General features: G+C 39.2%; 1 protein-coding gene across 1 annotated transcript in view; it reads right to left on the reverse strand.

Moving 5' to 3' along the window:
* The window catches only part of dcn (decorin), an 87059-nt gene extending 76661 nt beyond the window's left edge, over positions 1 to 10398 (reverse strand). The window contains exon 1 of the mRNA XM_039761802.1: positions 10170 to 10398. The gene's annotated coding sequence lies outside the window, so the exon portion shown is untranslated. The remainder of the gene's footprint in view (positions 1 to 10169) is intronic.
* Positions 10399 to 19489: the final 9091 nt, after the last annotated feature.

A 19489-nucleotide genomic window follows, 5' to 3' on the forward strand; every position in this document is an offset into this window, starting at 1 on the left:
CTAACTTTCTATATAAATATTTATAGATAACCATACACAGTTTTTATACCAATATGACCTATGTTAAGTACAAGCATAAAACTTACACATTATAATCAGTACAAAGCCCAACTGCATTACTCTCTTTGCCAGATTGTCAGAAAATAAAAGAAAACTCACTTTCTCAGGTTTCGTTTATCTGAATTCAATCTGCCTTTTAAAAGGAAACCAACCATAAATGAAATATCAGAAACAAATATGTGGAATTGTCATTGGTTTCTATATAATTTTTTATAACACTGTCTATGAACTGAAATTAAACATATTGAAGTTTTTAACAAGATTTTCTATCTTTATTTTATTTGGCATCCTTCACTGGCACCCTTATCCAAGGCTGTTTCTTGACTGAGGCCCACAGCTGTCAGGATAAACTTAGGACCCCCTTGACCTTAAGTTGGATTAAGTGGGTTATGTCCGCACTATCAGAACAGCATAAAGAGGAAAATTAAATAAAACAAAAGGTAAAACAGGAAATGAATCAATATATATATAGAGAAGCACAAGTGAAGAAACGTTGAAGAGATTTTCTAAGTCAAGATGTTCAATTAGTAGACTGCCAGTATGAATGGTGATGTCATTGGACTTTTGGTAAATGATCCTGACTCTGTTACAATATTATACATTTCAAGATGCAGATTTTGAAACTGCGTTTTGGATCAAACAGTTGTGCGGTGGTTAACCTCACAGTTCCATGAGACTAGGTTTGGGCTTCGTGGGCATGGATTTTCTTCTGGGCACTCCCATTCTTTTCCCACATCCCACTTTCTAGTGACTTTAAATTAGATAGTTATGAGAGTGAGTGAGTAGGCCATCTCGAATTAGCTCCAACCATGTGTTCAGTTTTTCAAAGGTAACTTACAGCTTCTGGTGACCAAAAATCAGAAAAAGTCGGTCAGACAATAAATAGATACATGAAATGTCCAGAACATCAGCATTTGGAAAATTCACTAAGGTAAGCATTTATTTATAATATGGTTTCAAACATCAGAGTAAAACTTTCCAGTTGTGTGATCACCATATTATATGACTAATTGGCACCATGTGCAATGCAAATTGATATGCTAATTAGATCCAAGTAGTGATTATATCTTCTCTCCATTAATTTTTTTAACAATATTCATAACACCAACAGCAAAAAGGCAGAAACAATCCCTTTGCCTGAATGAAATCTAAAACAGGGCACAATAAGACATATCCACAACCAAAGGCATAGAACTCTTAAATATACTTCATATGATTTCCGGTATCACTGGCATGGTGAGGAATAACCCTGGAAAGTGTGCCAGTCCATTACAAACACACACACACAAACACAAGCTCCAGTTTGCGGTCACTGTTTTTGGTGATGTTAGAGGAAAGCCCACGAACACACACGCACATGACTTGAATACTCCACAATGATTGGGTGCCATATTCCAACCCTGTCACTTTCGAACTGGCCATCAGCCTATCTTGGAACTCTGAGAGGAAAACCCCACAAATATATTGATGCTGCACTTATATTCAGGTGGCTTATGGAACAAACACTACCTGCACTAGTTTTTTATAAAAATATTATTAATTTAGCCTACTAATAAATATTGTAAATACCACACAGGCTGGATGGGCATCCCGGCCAGAAGAGGGGAGGAGAAGGGGATCAGACCTGGAAGAGAGGGCCAGAAAGGATGAACGGGCAGCCCATTACAAGTGGAAGATGTCGCTAGGGACCTTTCACTCCCCCAGCACGCTAAATGGCAGCAGCCCCTGATATCAGTAGAGAGCCAGCAGGGCATGCCAAGAGATGTAATCTCTGGGGTAAGTGGGTGCCGCAAGAGGGCACTGCAGGGAGACATATTCCCTGCTGTATGGGACTTTCGCATGACCCGGAAGTACTTCCAATGCTCAGCCACCATATCACCTGAAGTATTCCTGGGTCTTTAATAAAAGGGGCTGCACTCCTTTATCCAGGTGAGTCGGAACTGGGAGGACGGACAGCAAACTGGAGGAGAGTAGTGTGGTGGTGAGAGGTGAATTGTGGAGAGAGAAAAATCTATGCTTGTGTAACATTGGAGGTATTGTGGTGAATAAAAAAATGCTTTATTTGAAACCAGGACTCTTGGGTGTGTTTGTGTTGGGGTTTGGGAGAAATATACAGGGAGATTCACTCGAAAGAGGCCCTGCATATTCTGTAATAATTCTCACTAGGACAAAGCAACCTGAACGAAACAATGTGCAAAGCTTCAAACAAGCCGGGATGCCCCTGCGTTGGAGCGATGAGGTAGGCGCCAAACAGCCATCGCAACATTTAACCTCCGTTTGGAACTTCTGGGTGCATACCACCCGTACCCCTTCACTCAGTCACTCGACTTCTCATCAGGATGGTGGTGTACAGTATTAAGCAGCACGTTTTCATGGTGTGAACCTATTGGGTCACCAATTCATTTAAGCGATGTCAGAATAAACTGTGTGATCGTGAGTTAATGGAAGGTTACTTCCAGCAAGATTGAACAACGTGTCACACATCAGCAAGGAGCATGGCAGAAATCTCTTCGGCAACAGGGTAATTTCAAAGGGGCTTTGGCCAACATGGTCACTGGATCTGATACCACCAGACTTCTTTCTTTGATGTAGGCTCAAAGGAAACGTCTATTGGAACAAGCCTTACACTGTGGGAGATTTTAAGGAAAACATTCAACATAAAATTGCTGCAATTCTCCCGAGACGCTTGCTGATATGTTCAGGAACGTGGTTCTCAAAGTCGATCTTGGGGACCCACTGTGGCTTCAAGTTTTTGCTTCAACCAGATTCATAATCAGTTACAACTGCTAACACTGATCTCAATTAATTAGCTGGTATTTTTTTTCTCTTCTCTTATTCTACATTAAGAAAGGACAGAGGCATGATTTTTACATTTATAAGACATTTAGAAATATTTCTGGTTTTGCTAAAGATTTAAATGCTTAACTCACTTTTGTTGCTTTCATTATATTTTGCCCTTACTCTGTGCAGTTTGCTCGATTCATTGTATTCTAAAAATGACAATTAAAAACGAGCAGAGCAGACAGCCAGGCAAACGACCCTGAATCATGAAAGACTGCACCAACTACTTTAGCGTTAGGCCCACTAATTAGAAAATAATGCATTCATTAAACAATTAGAAAACCCGGAAAAACGGAATGAAAGTGAAGATGAAAATATTGTTAATGAGAAAAAAAATCATTATTTCCATATAACCGCCTACTACATTTTAATATATACTATATATATATATATATATATATATATATATATATATATATATATATATATATATATATATATATATATATGCATTTTTTTTTTACCAAACCTACTTTTCTAATTTCTATATTGTTCCCAAAACACAGAATCTGGGAAATAACAGTTCACATAATTAGCCCAGGATTCCAATTAAAAACAGAAGCTGGTTGGAACGAAAACCTGCAGCCACTGGGGGTCCCCAGGATCGACGTTGAGAACCCCTGTTCTAGACATTTAAGCCTGTAACAGGACTGATAACTGAGGCACCTGGAAAATAACAGGACAAGTAAAGTAATGAATGGATTCCATGTACCACAAAAATGAATACATGGATGAGTAAGATACACTGATTGGCTACTCTATTAGACACACCTATACTGTGTATTCATTCTGAATATTATATGAACAGGTAGGCAATTGTGTACCTTATGTGTAAGTGCAATTCAGAGGAAGAAAAAGTATAGTAGACATTTAAGTGTCTCTCAATGTATCATGGTAGTGGTGTATGTGTATCAGGAACTACCGCCCTCCAGGAGACTTTGTGCATGACAATGAATGTGACAATTCTGTAATTGGAAACACATTGCTCATAAAACAGGCAGATGGAAATTCACGTGATTTTTTTAATGGATGGACTATAGTCATTTAACTAACAGATGAAAGAGGTTTATCAGAATATATGTCATATACTTTTCCACTGATGGGATATGGAGTCAATAACCCAACAGAATGTCAATCCTGTTTGCTAAAAACAAGAATTTGCAGTTCCAGTAGTTGCTGGTTCCTTTTTATTTAAATTGATGAATATATGGGAAAAATAGTGGTGTAATAGTTTGTTGTATGTTTGAATGGCATAGAATGTCTAATGTCATTGTTGATCTGGTTCCTCCCTTTATGACAGGAATGCAAACTTCCGCAAATGTTTTTTTTCAGCCGAATAACACTCTATGTAACAAAACTAGGAGAGTCAATGAAAAGATTATGGAATCATCTTAAACAGGGTAATAATAATATAATAGGGTATCAGTGGAATGAAAAAGTGGCTCATTTTATTAGATACTTGGGTGTGGACATGAATCAACATTTCTGCCACAATTCTGGAGTCTATAGCTCAAATAAAAGCTCTTCTGAAGGGAACATACTGAAAACTAAAACCAACTATTAGGATGGCATAGCCTTAAACTGGCCTCTAAATTTTCTGTGTATGGGGCATTGAACTATATGAGGTTATTAATAAATATTAGTGTCCAGCCTTACTTTTATTATTATATTGGAGATGTTCACATCTTCTCTTATGTCATACAGTTATTGGGTGGCACAGAAACACAGTATTTGTGGCTGTTGTATCTAAACTCCTGGGGAATGAGTTCTGTTCCATACCTGACCATGGTCTATTTGGACTTCAAAAGTTTTTCTGCAATTTTTTTTTTGCGTACTTGGCTTACCTACTATATCCTATAAACTTTACATTGGGTTAAGACTGTAAATTAGCTCAGCTTAAATTTGTCAGGTAAACACATGTAGGTATGTACATGAACAAGCCGTACAAATCTCCTGATATACATCTAACTCCCGATAAAGCTGGACTGGAGAAAGTAGTAACGTGAGCTAGTGATGAAGGAACTAGAATTGCGAGTTCATCATCAACTCTGAACAAGTCATTTAACCTGTACCCCCATTGTGAAAGTGTGTAAGTGAACTGTTGGACAACAGAGCATGTTGTTCACTGTGAAAAGATACTGTATAATACATAAATATCTGTTAATTGTTAGATGAATGCTTGATCCAAATGTCCAGAACAGTTGCTTCCATCTTTCTACAATTTATACAATGGTAGGGAAGAGAATTGCCCAGCATAATTTATTGAGTAAGTGGTGAGTATGGCAGTGGCATCATTAGGGTTTGTAATCAAGGTCAGATTAAGATCTCCCACAAGACCCTGGGTGATGTAATGAATACAACTCCTTAACAGAAAGATAATCCAACTTTAAACAGTGCAGTGCATGGACTTGGCTGTCCAATCCAGCATGTAGCACTAGGGTGTTGTACCGTTTTAGCCATTATGAATGTAGAGAAAAAACAAGCAAAATGACACCTTTTATTCTCTAACTAAAAAGATTACAATATGCAAGCTTTCGAGGCAACTCAGGCCCCTTCTTTAGGGGCCTGATTACATGTTGCCTGAAGAAGGGGCCTGAGTTGCCTTGCAATCCAGCATGGTAATTCCCACTATTAATGGTACACAGAGAGTCAGTCAGTTGATCAAGCCATCCCTCTTGGTGATTTTAGTCCGCAGACATTCAATCTTTTCATAAGCAAAGGAGGGGGGTTCCCCTTGGTGATTTCAGCCCATGGACGCTTGATCATTTTATCCAGTTCCCCCTTGGATAATTCAGCCCGAAAAACTGCACAGACACTTTATAAATAGTTATTTTGGTATCACCCTTTGTGACGACATCTGCATTCCCACACTCCCCTAGTGAAGCGACTAGAGTGTGGCTAGAACCCATAGCTTTCTGTTTTACAATACAGCATCTTAATTACTCTGATACACTGTCTGTATTACTTTATTTGTATTACTTGGTTGTAAGGAAACTAGCCGTTCTGTTCCTTTTTCTCATTGTGGCTGACTTTTTCCACAGATTTGTTTTACACTAGGCTATTTTTACCTAGAAACCCCACCAAGGTTGGTTAGGATTAGTTTTAGGCCTGGGTATCTTTTCTTTATTAATGTCTTATACTTTCATGCATCCTCCACTAACATTCTGAAAAGTGGTGAACAGATAATGGAAAAATCAATGTGTGTTCTGAGCATGGCCAAGACTAGTGGTCACGTAAGAGTGAGGTGTGTCATCTTAATGGGCTTCAATGATTCATGGGTGGTTAAGAAGATTAACTTTTTTTCTGCATCTATAAATGCCATCTACATTTGGATGACAATGGTGTGACCACAAAGAAAGTGGTCTGAACTTTGCCAGAAATAATGTAAATGGACATGAGTTGGTCACTGACCACGCTTCAACAATTAATTAATAGAGAGATATTACTTGGCTCCTGTTTCAAACCAATTTATTTTCCTGTCTGTTTAAACAAATCTGTATCTTTATGTGTACTCATTATGTAATTAGTCATAAGTAAAATATGTATGTGTACATTTTTCCTGAGAACTCATCATAGCGCTATACAAAAATAAACTTAATTGAATTGAATTAATGATACCAAACCCTTTAAAACTTAACGTAAAGCTTCCTGGCACTTATCAATTTAGCTTAAGTTGCTTAGCTCCAAGTTGTTACACAGACTAAAATATTTACCTCAAAAAAACAGTAATGGCTCACTGCACAATAACATGCAGTGAATACACTTGACTTGAGCATTCATAGTTTTCATAGTCTTTATCTGTACATTTAGCATTCGTTTGCTCAGACGTTGATGCGCTTGCTGCTTCCCGAGCAGCTCTTCTTTTCTCCACCCTAGCGACCCGCTTCTTCTCTTCTTTTGCCGGCATCTTTTCGCTTTAAAACTGATTAAGTCAGTGTTTGTGTTGCAATTACTTAATACACTTTCTTTCATTTTTCACTTAAGCTGCCACTTACGTCTTCAATCTGTCTCAAGAATGATTTAAGATATGAAGAGGTAGGGGAAGTGACAGCGAAGGTGGTAGGGAATGAGAACGGCTGGCTGCTGCAAAAAGTTGAAATAAAATAAAAATAAAAAGAAGAATAACTTTGGAGGTCAATCATCACCCGGAAAGAGGACAGTAGAGGCCACGTAGTATATGTGTACCAAATTTGAGGTCAGTAGGTCAAATGGTTTGCGAGCTACAGGTGATTTAAAATCCTGGACAGACAAGAAGACAGCCACGGTAGCGTATTATATAAGAAGATGGAGAGTGAATAGACTGATGCATTCACCTGATTTTCAGCCAGTGAAAACAGTCTAAATTTTGTTAAAATGGAAATTCCAAGTTTCAAAGCAGCACACAGTGTCACTGATTATCTGACCATTTGTTTTCAAACCTGGTTTTTCAATTACAGGGTTTTGGCAGGCCAGAGTGAACCTTAGCACAAGGAAAGAACCAAAGGTAAATGGAAGGGCACACCCATTCAAACTAACATGCACATTTATAGGATAAGTGTGGAAGCCAAGGTGCCTATTGGAAACCCACTTAGTCATGAGGAAACTCTAAAGAGACTGCTGTCCAGGAATCTGAACTCTAGTTCCTTTAGGTATGAAGTAGTAGGCCGTGTCTCCTCAATCTTATTAATACTGTGTGATGGGCGGCCGGGTCCCATGCCCGGCTGGGATGCCCGTGCTGCAGATGTTCCGGGGGAGGAAGCATGGACAGCTCAATACCTCCCCCAGGACACTTGGTGGCAGCCTCCCTGTCCGACGGTGATCCCACAACCTCCTGCATGGCTCTATGGGAGATGGAGTCCTCCACGGCCTGGTTGGGAGCTGGGGTGGCAGCGTTGCATGCCTGAAATCAACAGCCCGGCTGGACGAGTCTTTATCGCCCACCCGGAAGTGCAATTGGGACCAGGTAGTCAAGCACCTGGAACACTTCCGGGTGGGACTTAATTCATGGGACCCGGCCGCCCATCACAATTGTTAATTGTATTGTCTTCATAGTGACAGCATTTCTTAGACTTGTGAAGTTTAAATAATTTACTTTCCTTTAATTTTCTAGAACCTAACAATACTGAAGCGTTAAACTAAAGCTGATGTTACAATGATAGAAATCTGCTCCTTGACTCAGCTGTCTAAAATTAAAAGCTTCAGGCTAAATGCCTTCAGTTTACATTGCATTTCCTAATCTCACTGAAAAGAGGTCTTTAGGAAGCACAAAGTATGATTTGTATCCTGTCTGTCCCACCGACATTTATGGAGGTCTGTTGGCACTAAAGTTTAGCTTGACTATTTACGTGTCTCTGAGGACTTTAGACATTTCTGAACTGTGAGACAATCATTATTTATTTATTTTTTCTTTTGCTCATCATCCAAAATCAGGCACTGTTCTGCCTGTAAATGGCCTCAGAGCTCCGACAGTTAAATGTTCCCTCTGCTTCGCCTCATTGCAGATGTCCTCATTTTTCCCAGCATCCCCCTCCAGGATAACTTCATCTGGCTTCGAAAGGGAGAGATTAAGAAAGATCTGCTTTTCATTACTATGTGCTTTGCAGGTCTGACTGGAAGTCTGGCAGTGTGGGGTCTGGAGGAAGGAATTCTGTTTGAGCGTACGGAATGATTCTTTGAGATTTACAAGCAGCAGAGGAGGAGCAGGACAATGAAAACAGCTTTTAATAAGTGTAATAGAGACGTGCCACCCAAAACAGGAAACAGCTATAAAACTAAAATGTTATTTTAACAGAAATTTTACACAGTTTACATGAGGCATAACCTTGGAAAGCTCAAATAAAACATAGAAAGCCTGTTTCAATCTGTAGCATTTTAGGAATTCTGGTATTTTATCAATCAATTATCATTTATATCATATAGTACATTTGCACAGAATGTTTATTAGTTGTACTCTACATAGGAATTTAGACTATTGCAAAAAAGTATGTGTTTTTTCTTCCAGCTATCTAGAAGGTTAAAACAACAAAATGTCAATCAACTCCCAAACACAGTATATTTGGAGGCTCTTCTTAGCATTCCAGTATTTTTCACTATTGTGCATTCTTATTGCCTTATTATCTTACCTGATTTTGAATTATATTTTATTGAAAAGTAGCTTGTGGTTTGATGGACTGGTGCCCTGTCCAGGGATGGTTCCTGCTTTGCACCTCCCCACCAGCCTAAGTAGGACTGAGTGGCATTGATAATGTATGTATGCATGCATGTATGTGAGGTGCGAGGCAATTATTGCTTAACTCAGTTAACTTCACTTGACTTTGATCATAACCATTTATGACATGATTTAATGTAGAATTATTAACTTTTCTATTTTCCCTTAGAAAAGTTACAATTGTACCATCCACGCTTATAAATGTAGGATGTAATTGACTCCATACAACGTGTAAAACCGTGTGTTCATTTCTGGATTGGCACCTTAACACCATAAATATTTCTTTCTGCCATCATTCTCACTGTAAATAGTTTACATTGTAAAAGTAAACCTAAAGGCAAAATAAAGATGAGGGATTAAAGCATCTCTATGGCACCAACTTCCAGCCAATGCCAACAAACCCAGCCCCCACTCCCACTACCCAGCCTCAATTTTGTTTTGCAAATACTAAAGTCAGTATTTAATTCTAAATAAAAATAATAGCTAGTCATAACTCCTGGAGACATAATAAAGTGGAGTAATAACATTCTCTAATTGCAGCCTACTGCCTGTCTCAGTAAGCTGCCTGCTATAATAAATCTGATGAGAACAAAATGATAATGATTCAATCGGGTCTTCTTTTAGGTTTCAATGAATTGTTCTTTTTTTCTTTTTTTTGTAGTTGCAGTCTTTTTTCTTTTTGGATTAAAAAAAAAAAACTTCCCATCATGTACTAAAACCAGACCACTTAATTACAAATGACAAACAGGCAGGTGACACAGTTAAAGCCAAAAGTTTAACTTGTCCTGACTATAGTCACATGTGGGAGTAAAAAAGCATCTTCCCTCCACTGACAACAACTAAAATGCTCCTTTAAGACCACTTAAAGTTAAAAACAGCACTGGCTTACACCTCGTTTCCAATTTTTGCTTTACTTTTGTTTCTCTAACTCAATTATTCACTAATTTACACCAGATTGAAAAGTAACAGAGCTGTGCACTTCTTTGCTTTGTGAAACTTTCAAAAGATAAATTGTCACTCACATTTGGACTTACATTTAAATACAGACATGCAAAGTAATAACAAAACAAACAATTCATACCTGTTTTGAGTATTTTTCTCCCAAATCCAGGGGGTTGTGGGGGTGGGGGCTTCTGTAGTGCAGCTCTCAAGGCCGGAGTGTAATTGCACTAAAAACGTGTTCAGCCAAAGCAAAGCAGGTGTGCACAGCTGAAGGAGGTGGGGCAGAGAAGGGAGGGTCCAAGTCTTCCTTATTCAATGGATGACAATTGGTTGATAACTCCCTCCTCTGTGCAACGTTTTCCAACTCAGCACTGAACCACGAGGAAAAAAGAAGAAAAAAAAGGAAAAGAGGGCAAGTCTCAGTCAATGAGCACAACATAAGCTGACACCCACACAACATCATCTGGTAATGATACGTCCTCTGTATCTCAGCCAAGAAAGCTTTATCAACCTTTTTCTTATTCCAAAGTTTAATTCGTATGCAGATCCCAGACTTCTTTTTAATATGAATGCAAACCAGTCAGGCGTTTCGTGACTTTTACAGTCTAATCCCTCACCCCCTACCACCCTCCTTTCTTTTTCTCTTAAGCAAGGTTTAGACGTGCTTCTTTTTCAAGCATTATTTAATTTTGTTTTTATAGTATGAAGTTGCTCTGTCATAACATTGTATTAGGCTCTGGCAGCAGGGTTTCTTTTTAAACACAGTTATTCCTTAAAAGACCTCTGTGGATTCTATGAGTTGTCACTGCAGTGCTTAAATGTATCAGCCATGGTGAGAGAGCATAGCTATAAACCAGCAAAAAAAAAATAAAAAAATAACTAGTGTCTTTTCAGGCATTTTACAGGTGCCTTCCATAATGTTTTAGACAAAGACACATTTTCCCTTTATTTACCCCTCTGCTCCACAGTTTAAAATTACAAATCACACAGTTCAGATGTGATTAAAGTGCACATTGCAGACTTTCATTTAAGGGTATTTAGATACATTTTGATCACATCATGTACAAATGACAACACTTTTTATACATCGTCCCCCCATTTCAGGGCACCATTATATTTGGGGTACCAATGAAAGTCAAAGAGGCTTAAGAGTTAAACCATCAGAGACATCAGGATTACCTAACCCAACTGTCTGGAATATTATTAAAAAGAAAAAAACATACTGGTGAGCTCATTACTCACAAAGGAACTGAAAGGCCAAGGAAGACCTCCATTGCTGGTGACAGAAGAATCCTCACTATGGTAAAGTAAAAGCCCAAAACGCCTGTCTGACAGACCAGACACAGTCAGATGTGTATGTGTCAGAGACAACTATCTGCAAAAGACTTCATGGACAGAAATACAGAGGCCACACCACAAGATGAAAAAGAACTAGTTAGCCACAAAAGCAGGATGACGAGATTATAGTTTGTGAAAAAGGACTTCAAAGAGCCTGCAGAATTCTGGAAAAAGGTCTTGTGGACAAGCAAGACGAAGATGAACCTTTAACAGAGTGATGGTAAGAGCAAAGTGTGAAGACAAAAAGGAACTGCCCAAGATGCAAAGCAGACCACCTCATTCGTTAAACATGGTGGTGGGGGTTATGGTTATGGCTTGGTCACGTGGTTATGGCATTGTCACAAAGGATGCTGAGCTGGGTAGAAACATCTTATTTGCTCAAGTTCCAGTAAATGCCTCCAAAATCATTAGATGGTGCTTCATCCTACAAGATAAGAATCCCAAACATATTGCTAAGGCAAAACAGGAGTTATAAAGTCAAATCAAGTTGGGGAGCATGCACCGGTACAGTGAGTTGCCGCACCCACTACACAGCAAAACAACTCAGGATCCTTGTTGGCAACTCCCCAGTCAGACATGCAGTCCAGTCCTACCCTCCGGAAATGACCCTCCATCTGCTGCAACCAGGTGTTACGTGGGAGACCCCTTGGCCTGGTCCAGTCACTTGGGTTCCCAACAATGAGGATCTTATGAGCCGGATCACCCTTGGGGAAACGTGCCCCATGGCCATAGTGCCGTAACTGATGCTCCCTCAGAATGCAGGTAATGTGCCTCATTTGGGACTCCATGAGCAACTGCTCATTCGACACAAAGTCAAACCAATGGTACCCAAGGATTTTCAGGAGAGACACAGTACCAAAGGAGTCCAGTCTTTGTCTCAAGTCATTGGATAACGTCCATGTCTCACAACCATATAGCAAGACAGGAAGCACCAGGACTCTAAAGACTTGGACCTTCATCCTTTTGCATAGATATTGAACCCTCAGGATGTCCCACAGGGCAGCTCGATCAACTGAGTTGAACGCTTTGCGAAAATCGACAAAGGCTGCAAAGAAACTCTGCAAAGAACCCTTGGTGCCAGGATGCGGTCAATGGTAGACTTCTTAGGTGTAAAACAAGACTGTTCCGGTCGCTGGTAGGTGAGCAAGTGGTAGGGGTGAGCAAGGACCTTACCTGACACAGAGAGTAGTGTTATCCCCCTGTAGTTGCTGCAGTCCAGGCGATCACCCTTCCCTTTCCAGATAGGAAAAGACTCACAAATGGAAGCAAAGACTGCTTGCACTTCCAGGAGGACAGCCTTACCACCAGCCTGGAGAAGTTCACCCTGAATACCACAGATCCTTGCAGCCCTTCCTCACCTCAGCTAGTTCACCACCTGTCCAATCTCAGTGAGATTGGGAGGTTCACAGCTAACTGGAGGATCAGCCTCAAGAACCGTGGACCTAGAGATATCCAACGTCCTCGCCGGAAGATCAGCTTTGAACAACTGCTCAGCCCAGCAGGTCACAACTACAGTGTCATCCGTAAGGACCGTTCCATCAGCTGCCCTGACTGCAACTCTCCGAGGAACAGATTCAGATGTGCGTAATGTTTTGATTCCTCTGTAAGCAGGACGTGGGTCACTAGACCACAGATGGTGTTTCACTTGCTCACAGATTCCTCTAACAAACACCTCTTTATCTGCCCTCAGAGCCCTCGCAGCCATCCTTCTCAGTTCCCAGTACAGACCAGAGATGCCATTGAGCCGTGCACTGTGACTCCTCTCGATGATATCCAGGGTGCCCTGCAAGATGAAACACCTCCTTCTGGGAACACTGGTAACACCCTCACAACCCTCAGCAACCTTTAGGGTCTTGTTGCGGAAGGTCTCCCACATCACATTAGGATCGGCAGTCGGACCCAAATCTGAAAGTTCCTCACATAAACTGCGTGTAACCTCATTAGAAACAGCCTGGTCTTGGAGTCTGGCCAAGTCCAGGCTCATCTTCCAAGTAGATTGGTAACCTACTGGACCTAAGCTGGATCCTAAGAGTAGCAATAACAAGTCTGTGGTCAGAATTCACAAACTGGGCACTTCTGTAGACCCTGCAGTTTTGCAAGAGCCTCCAGCGTCTGCCCACGAGGATGTGATCGATCTCCTTCACTGCACCACCCTTTTTGGCTTACAACTGCCTTCTCTGTTCTATGACTACAATTGTGTCTACACATCCTGAGCTTTGTTATTTAATTACTGTCTTCCCAGTTATGACTCTTGTGTAAACTATGAGTTTTCCATGCCATCTTCTAATTCCATTCTCTCTGAAAACCCAAACACTACAATAGAAGAGTGGTAACACTTTGGTTTAACATGCACGTTAGAGGTTCGTTTTACTCTACACATCCATCCATCCGTTATCCAACCCGCTATATCCTAACTACAGGGTCACGGGGGTCTGCTGGAGCCAATCCCAGCCAACACAGGGCACAAGGCAGGAAACAAACCCCAGGAAGGGTGTCAACCATCACCAGTATATATAAAAGGCTAAAAAAAGAAAGAACATTTTTGAATGGCCAAATCAGCCCCTTGAATAAAATCCAATTGAGCAACACTTCCAAATGCTGAAGAGAAAACTTAAGGGAACAGGCGTCCAAAAGTAAGGAGGAGTTGAGGATGGCTTCATTAGAGGCTTGGGAGAAGAGAGAAGATCCTCAGGACCTTTTGATGTCTATGAATCACAGATTTCAAGCAGTTGTTGCATGCAAGGGATATGCAACAAAGTACTAAATATGACTGCTTTAATAGATCTGCCATTGCTGTGTCTCAAACATTATGGTGTCTTGAAATGGCGGACCATGTAGAAAAAAATGCTCTAATTTCTACATCATTGTATGACTGAAATGCATGCCAATGCTCTTAATGTCTGCAATGTGCACTTTATTCATGTCTGAGTTGGTATATGTTTAATTTTAAACTGTGGAGAAGAGGGAAAATCATGTCTTTGTCCCAAAAATTATATAGGGCATCATATATGTAGTGGGAATTAGCTGAACTGTTTACCCAGAAGACTTCAAATTCAAAATACATTGACTCTTACCTGTTTTCTTAAGTTTAAGCTTCTTCCCATACCTCTTGATTTGGTGAGACAACTGAAATCTCAATTTTATCAAGTGGTCAAGCATAATGGACCCCTAGCATCACAACCAAAATAAACATGTTGCTTCTAGATTCCTGACATTGATAACACATCAGCAGAAATATTAAGCAATACTGTACAGGTTTCCTGTTTATTTTCTGAAAGTTTTTAACTCATATGCAGGGAATAGCAGCCTGGACAAATTTTTTCATTACATCAATGGAATCCTTTTTATCAGCTTTTGATATTCACTGAAGATTTATTCACATTTGAAAAGTTACTGACAAATTAGATGGCCTGCAAACATAACTTAGTATCTTAAAGTTGCAAGAATAACTTTCTGAGGTAGCATGTCTTATTTGCTTCTAGTAGAGGTCACTGCATTTCAAAGTTCTTTAGGTTCATGTGATCTTTTTAAAAGCATAATTGGATTTTACAGGAAATTAAAAGTGCAGCTCAGTTAGTATCGTTGCCTCACAAATCCACCATCCTAGGCTCAAATCCCATGTCCTGTCATGGACTGCTTTGAATTTACATAGATAGATAAAACTAAGAATTTCCCCAGGGGGAAATTTGGCACATCTTGTTTCCATGTCTGTGTGGGTTTTTTTTTCAAAGTACTCATGCTTTTCTCCTAACTCTTACAGATTGTAAATTGTTGATTTGAAAGTCCCCCCTTGTGTCTACTGAGTGTGTTTGGATGCTATAAGAGAATGTCCCCTCATCCATAGCTGGCCTATCCCCCATACTACTGGGCAGACTCTGGCTCTGTTATGAATGAAAGAAAAATATTATGCCAATGCTAAACCAGAGGAACATGTAGCTCTATCTGGTGGAAAAGATATTATTTTGTCATAAAATGGAGATCTGTTACTATGAAACATCTGTGAACTGATAATGCTAAATGTCTTCAAGGTAATCAAGGAATCTGAGCAAAAGAAAAAATAATCAACCTTTAAAATATAAAACATATTTAAAATATGCAAATAATTATTATTTCCACATATTACAGGTAATAGTAAGCTATACACATGCACAGATGGTAAATCATAACTATACTTTATTACAAAAATTCAATTTTATCTTAATCTAAAATGCACTTAATCTAGTTCAAGGTGGTGAGGAAAAGGAAAGAACAAGCCCTTGACAGGGGGCCAGACTATAGCAGGGTCCACTCAAGCAGACATCCACAGGTGGGCCAGTTTAGACTTTATCATCTGATTCAGGATTTTAACCCAGAATGCTGGATTCATGACCCTTTATCATTACTCATTGTGTAAGTATGAAAAGTAGCTGCAATAACACAATGAAAAAACAAACAGTTACGGTACCAAAACAGGATCATCACACTAGGAAGATCTTGCTTTATATTTCAGTTTACCATTCGGTCTAATTGCTCTGTATTTGTTAGGTAATTATTAAAAATTTCTACTACATTGCTTTGGAAGATATGGATAGGCTCCAATCCTCTATGACTTTAAATTGGATTAAGTAGATTTGCTATGTTAGTTAAATAATATTTTTGTTATCTAAACTAGCCCATCAAAATTAATCAAGAGAAAAAGAGTCTTTAAACTAAAAGTGAAAACAGATCTCTACAAAATGGTCTTAACACTAGAATCCCTGAAGCCAACGAAAAAGGTTGTAATCCCGGGCCGCCTTAAATTCCTTCCCACCTCCTCATCAGCGTCTTTGTTTTGTAAATGTGTTGATCAGCACAAGCAGCCTGCTATCCCATCCCCATGCAAAATTCTCAGAGCTTAGGTCTCTTTTTCTGGCAGTGAAGTGCCTGGAGTTGTATAGGGTAAATAATACATTATTTAGAATATATATATTTCATGTATGTTCCGTGTCAAGTAATGTTGAACACATAGCTAAAACATTAACTTTTTTCATGTTATAGTACTAACTAGCAAAATACCCGCGCTTCGCAGCGGTGAAGTAGTGTGTTAAAGAAGTTATGAAAAAGAAAAGGAAACATTTTAAAAATAACAACATGATTGTCAATGTAATTGTTTTGTCACTGTTATGAGTGTTGCTGTCATATATATATATATATATATATATATACATATATGTTTATATGTATATATGTATATGTTTATATCTATATATACACATACACATATCTATACTGTATATATATACACATACATACATACACACACACAAACATATATATATATGCATTTCTGAAGGCGTTCATGGAAGTTGGCCTCCACTCTTTTCAACATCGCTCTGTCGATTTGGACGACTTCCACGCAAATGGCTTCCTTCAGTTCCTCCAATGTACGGGGCTTATGCTCGTATACATGTGTCTTGAGGTGACCCCACAAGAAATAATTGCACATGGATAAGTCAGGGGACTGAGGAGGCCAATGAATTTCACCAAACCTGGAAATGAGGTGACCAGGGAAGAGAGGGAGAATAACATCCATTGATGCTCTAGCTGTGTGGGCTGTCGCCCCATCCTGTTGAAACCACACACGGCGGATGGGAATACGTTTTCGTCGTAATTCAGCTAAAAAGAAGTTTTTATCATCTCGATATAGTGCTCCGAGTTCACGGTAACAGCATTCCCATTATTGTCTTCGAAAAAGTAAGGACCAACGACACAAGTTTTGTCCAAAGCGCACCAAACCGTCACTTTCGGGCTGTGCAGCGGTCTTTCGTGTAATTTTTTCAGATTTTCAGAAGCCCAATAACACCAATTCTGTTGATTCACCAAGCCATTGAGATGACAATGAGCTTCATCACTCATGAACAAAATGAAGTTGTCATTTCTCTCAAAAATTGCTTCCATTTCATGTGCTAAATTCAGTCGCTGTGCATAATCCCCGGCCTTCAACTGTTGCACAACCGCCAATTTGCAGGGATGGAAATGCAGGTCTAAATGCAAAATACACCTTACCGAATGATTACTGAGGTCAAGTTCAGAAGAATGCTTCCAAGCAGATTGACTTGGAGGTACGTGCCATTCGTGCAGCCCCTGGCGGTCTTTTGTTCATTAGTGTACCTCGTGTACGAAGTGCTTTAACCCAACATAGGATAATGTTATGAGCGGGAACAGCTTTATTTCTGTGGATATTGAAATGACAATAAAACTCATGCTGAATTGCGGTAATAGATTTGTTGTTCTTGACAAAACAGTCGTACGCAAAAACACGGTGTTCTATCATCCACATCTCCATGGCTTCAAATAAAAAGAAAATACAAAAATGCTAACACTTTGCGAACCTAACGCCACCTACCACACATCTGTCACTCCACCAAGTGGTGAGTTCTAGCCATTTGAAAGACGTCTGTCCTTTCTGTCTCACCCTGTACTAAGACTGCTTATGTGATCAATAATTTTGTGTTTTATACTTGTAATTAACTAAGACTACTTTGCAGAAATCTGTTTTCACTTTGACATTAAAGTGTTTTTTTCTGCTGCTTAATGTCAAATAAGCCAAATTGATTCCACTGTGATTCAATGTTGTAAAACAATAAAATGTGAAAACTTCCAAGACAATTTTTGAAATTATTTTTGGATATTCCCAACTAAAAAAAAAACTTTAGATTAAGATCTTTTTCATAACAAAGTTGAAGTTCTGCAGTGTGCTGGCGCCCTGCCCGGGGTTTGTTTCCTGCCTTGCACCCTGTGTTGGCTGGGATTAGCTCCAGCAGACCCCCGTGACGCTGTAGTTAGGATATAGCAGGTTGGATAATGGATGGATGGATGGAAGTTGAAGTTTAGGTAAAAATATGTTTAAATTTGTTTTAATGCTGTAAATCAAAATTAATAGGAGCCAATATCAAAGTCTCCTTAATTGGAAAATGACTGTATGACCTTACCTTCCTGATGACTATGATCTTCGAGCATAGAATAACAATACAGATGTCAATGCTGCTATTAAAATCCTGACTTAACCGCAACACAGAATCTAAGCTGGGCTGATTAAATTGGAGTACTGTTTATTTTTTAAATCATTTCAGCCATAAACAGGACTCCTCCAAAGCTCTAAACACATAAATTTCAAATATCTGCCTGCTTGACTAATCACCATAAGCCAAGTTGTGTGATTCCAAAGCCTTGGTTTGACCTCTTAGTTGGCATTTTATTATCTTTATGGTGCAACTCTTCTTTGGTTATACGTGTTCACGATGTTTCTCTAGTAATAGTGGATTTGTCTCTAGCCATTTTGGTAATGGATGAATACATTAATTGTGAGGCAATCTATAAATTAGTCAGAGAGGGTGTTATGTCTACGCTGTGTTAGAAAGCCTAAAAACAATTTACATTTAGATGGCTAACCAAAAAGGCATCATCTGACTCCCAGAATAAACAACCTGTTTCACCAAGAAACACTCCTTTTAGAAATGGTATAGTTTACAAAGAGCAGAAATTGCCTACTGACTTTGAAGGGCATCGCTGTAAGTGCCCGAGCACATTAATAAACACTGCTAGCAAAAATATAAAAAAACAAAAAAACCCTTAAGATACGGGGGTCATGGGGGTCTGCTGGAGCCAATCCCAGCCAACAAAGGGTGCAAGGCAGGAAACAAACCCTGGACAGGGTGCCAGACCACCGCAGCCTTAAGATACTAATCCATCTAAAGCATACATGCTAGTAAATAAGGAGACAATATTCTATATTATTTGATCTTATCTTGCATGAATTACAGTTTTTAATAATTTAATGCTGTAACATTTATAATGTTTTTAACGCAAGTGTTTCCCAAATGTAGTGTGTCTCTTTTTTCATACTTGTAGTACCTTACATTTTGTCTATGTGGTGGCTAAAAATAATGTTCACTAAGGCTTCAATACTCAGTACAAAAAGTAACTTAGTTTACAGGGCTGTGAATTTAACACTATTATGTTTTGGCTAGGATTTGATCACTGGCTTAAGTTTATTTTTCCTTTTTTGGAAATTCTGTTGATTTAGAATTATTATTTTACTTGTGGTCTTTGTTATTTTGTACATTTTTTAATATTGTTTTGTTTTAAGTATTATTTTGTATT

The sequence above is a fragment of the Polypterus senegalus genome, chromosome 8, assembly GCF_016835505.1.
Source record: "Polypterus senegalus isolate Bchr_013 chromosome 8, ASM1683550v1, whole genome shotgun sequence".
NCBI classification, from domain to species: domain Eukaryota; kingdom Metazoa; phylum Chordata; class Cladistia; order Polypteriformes; family Polypteridae; genus Polypterus; species Polypterus senegalus.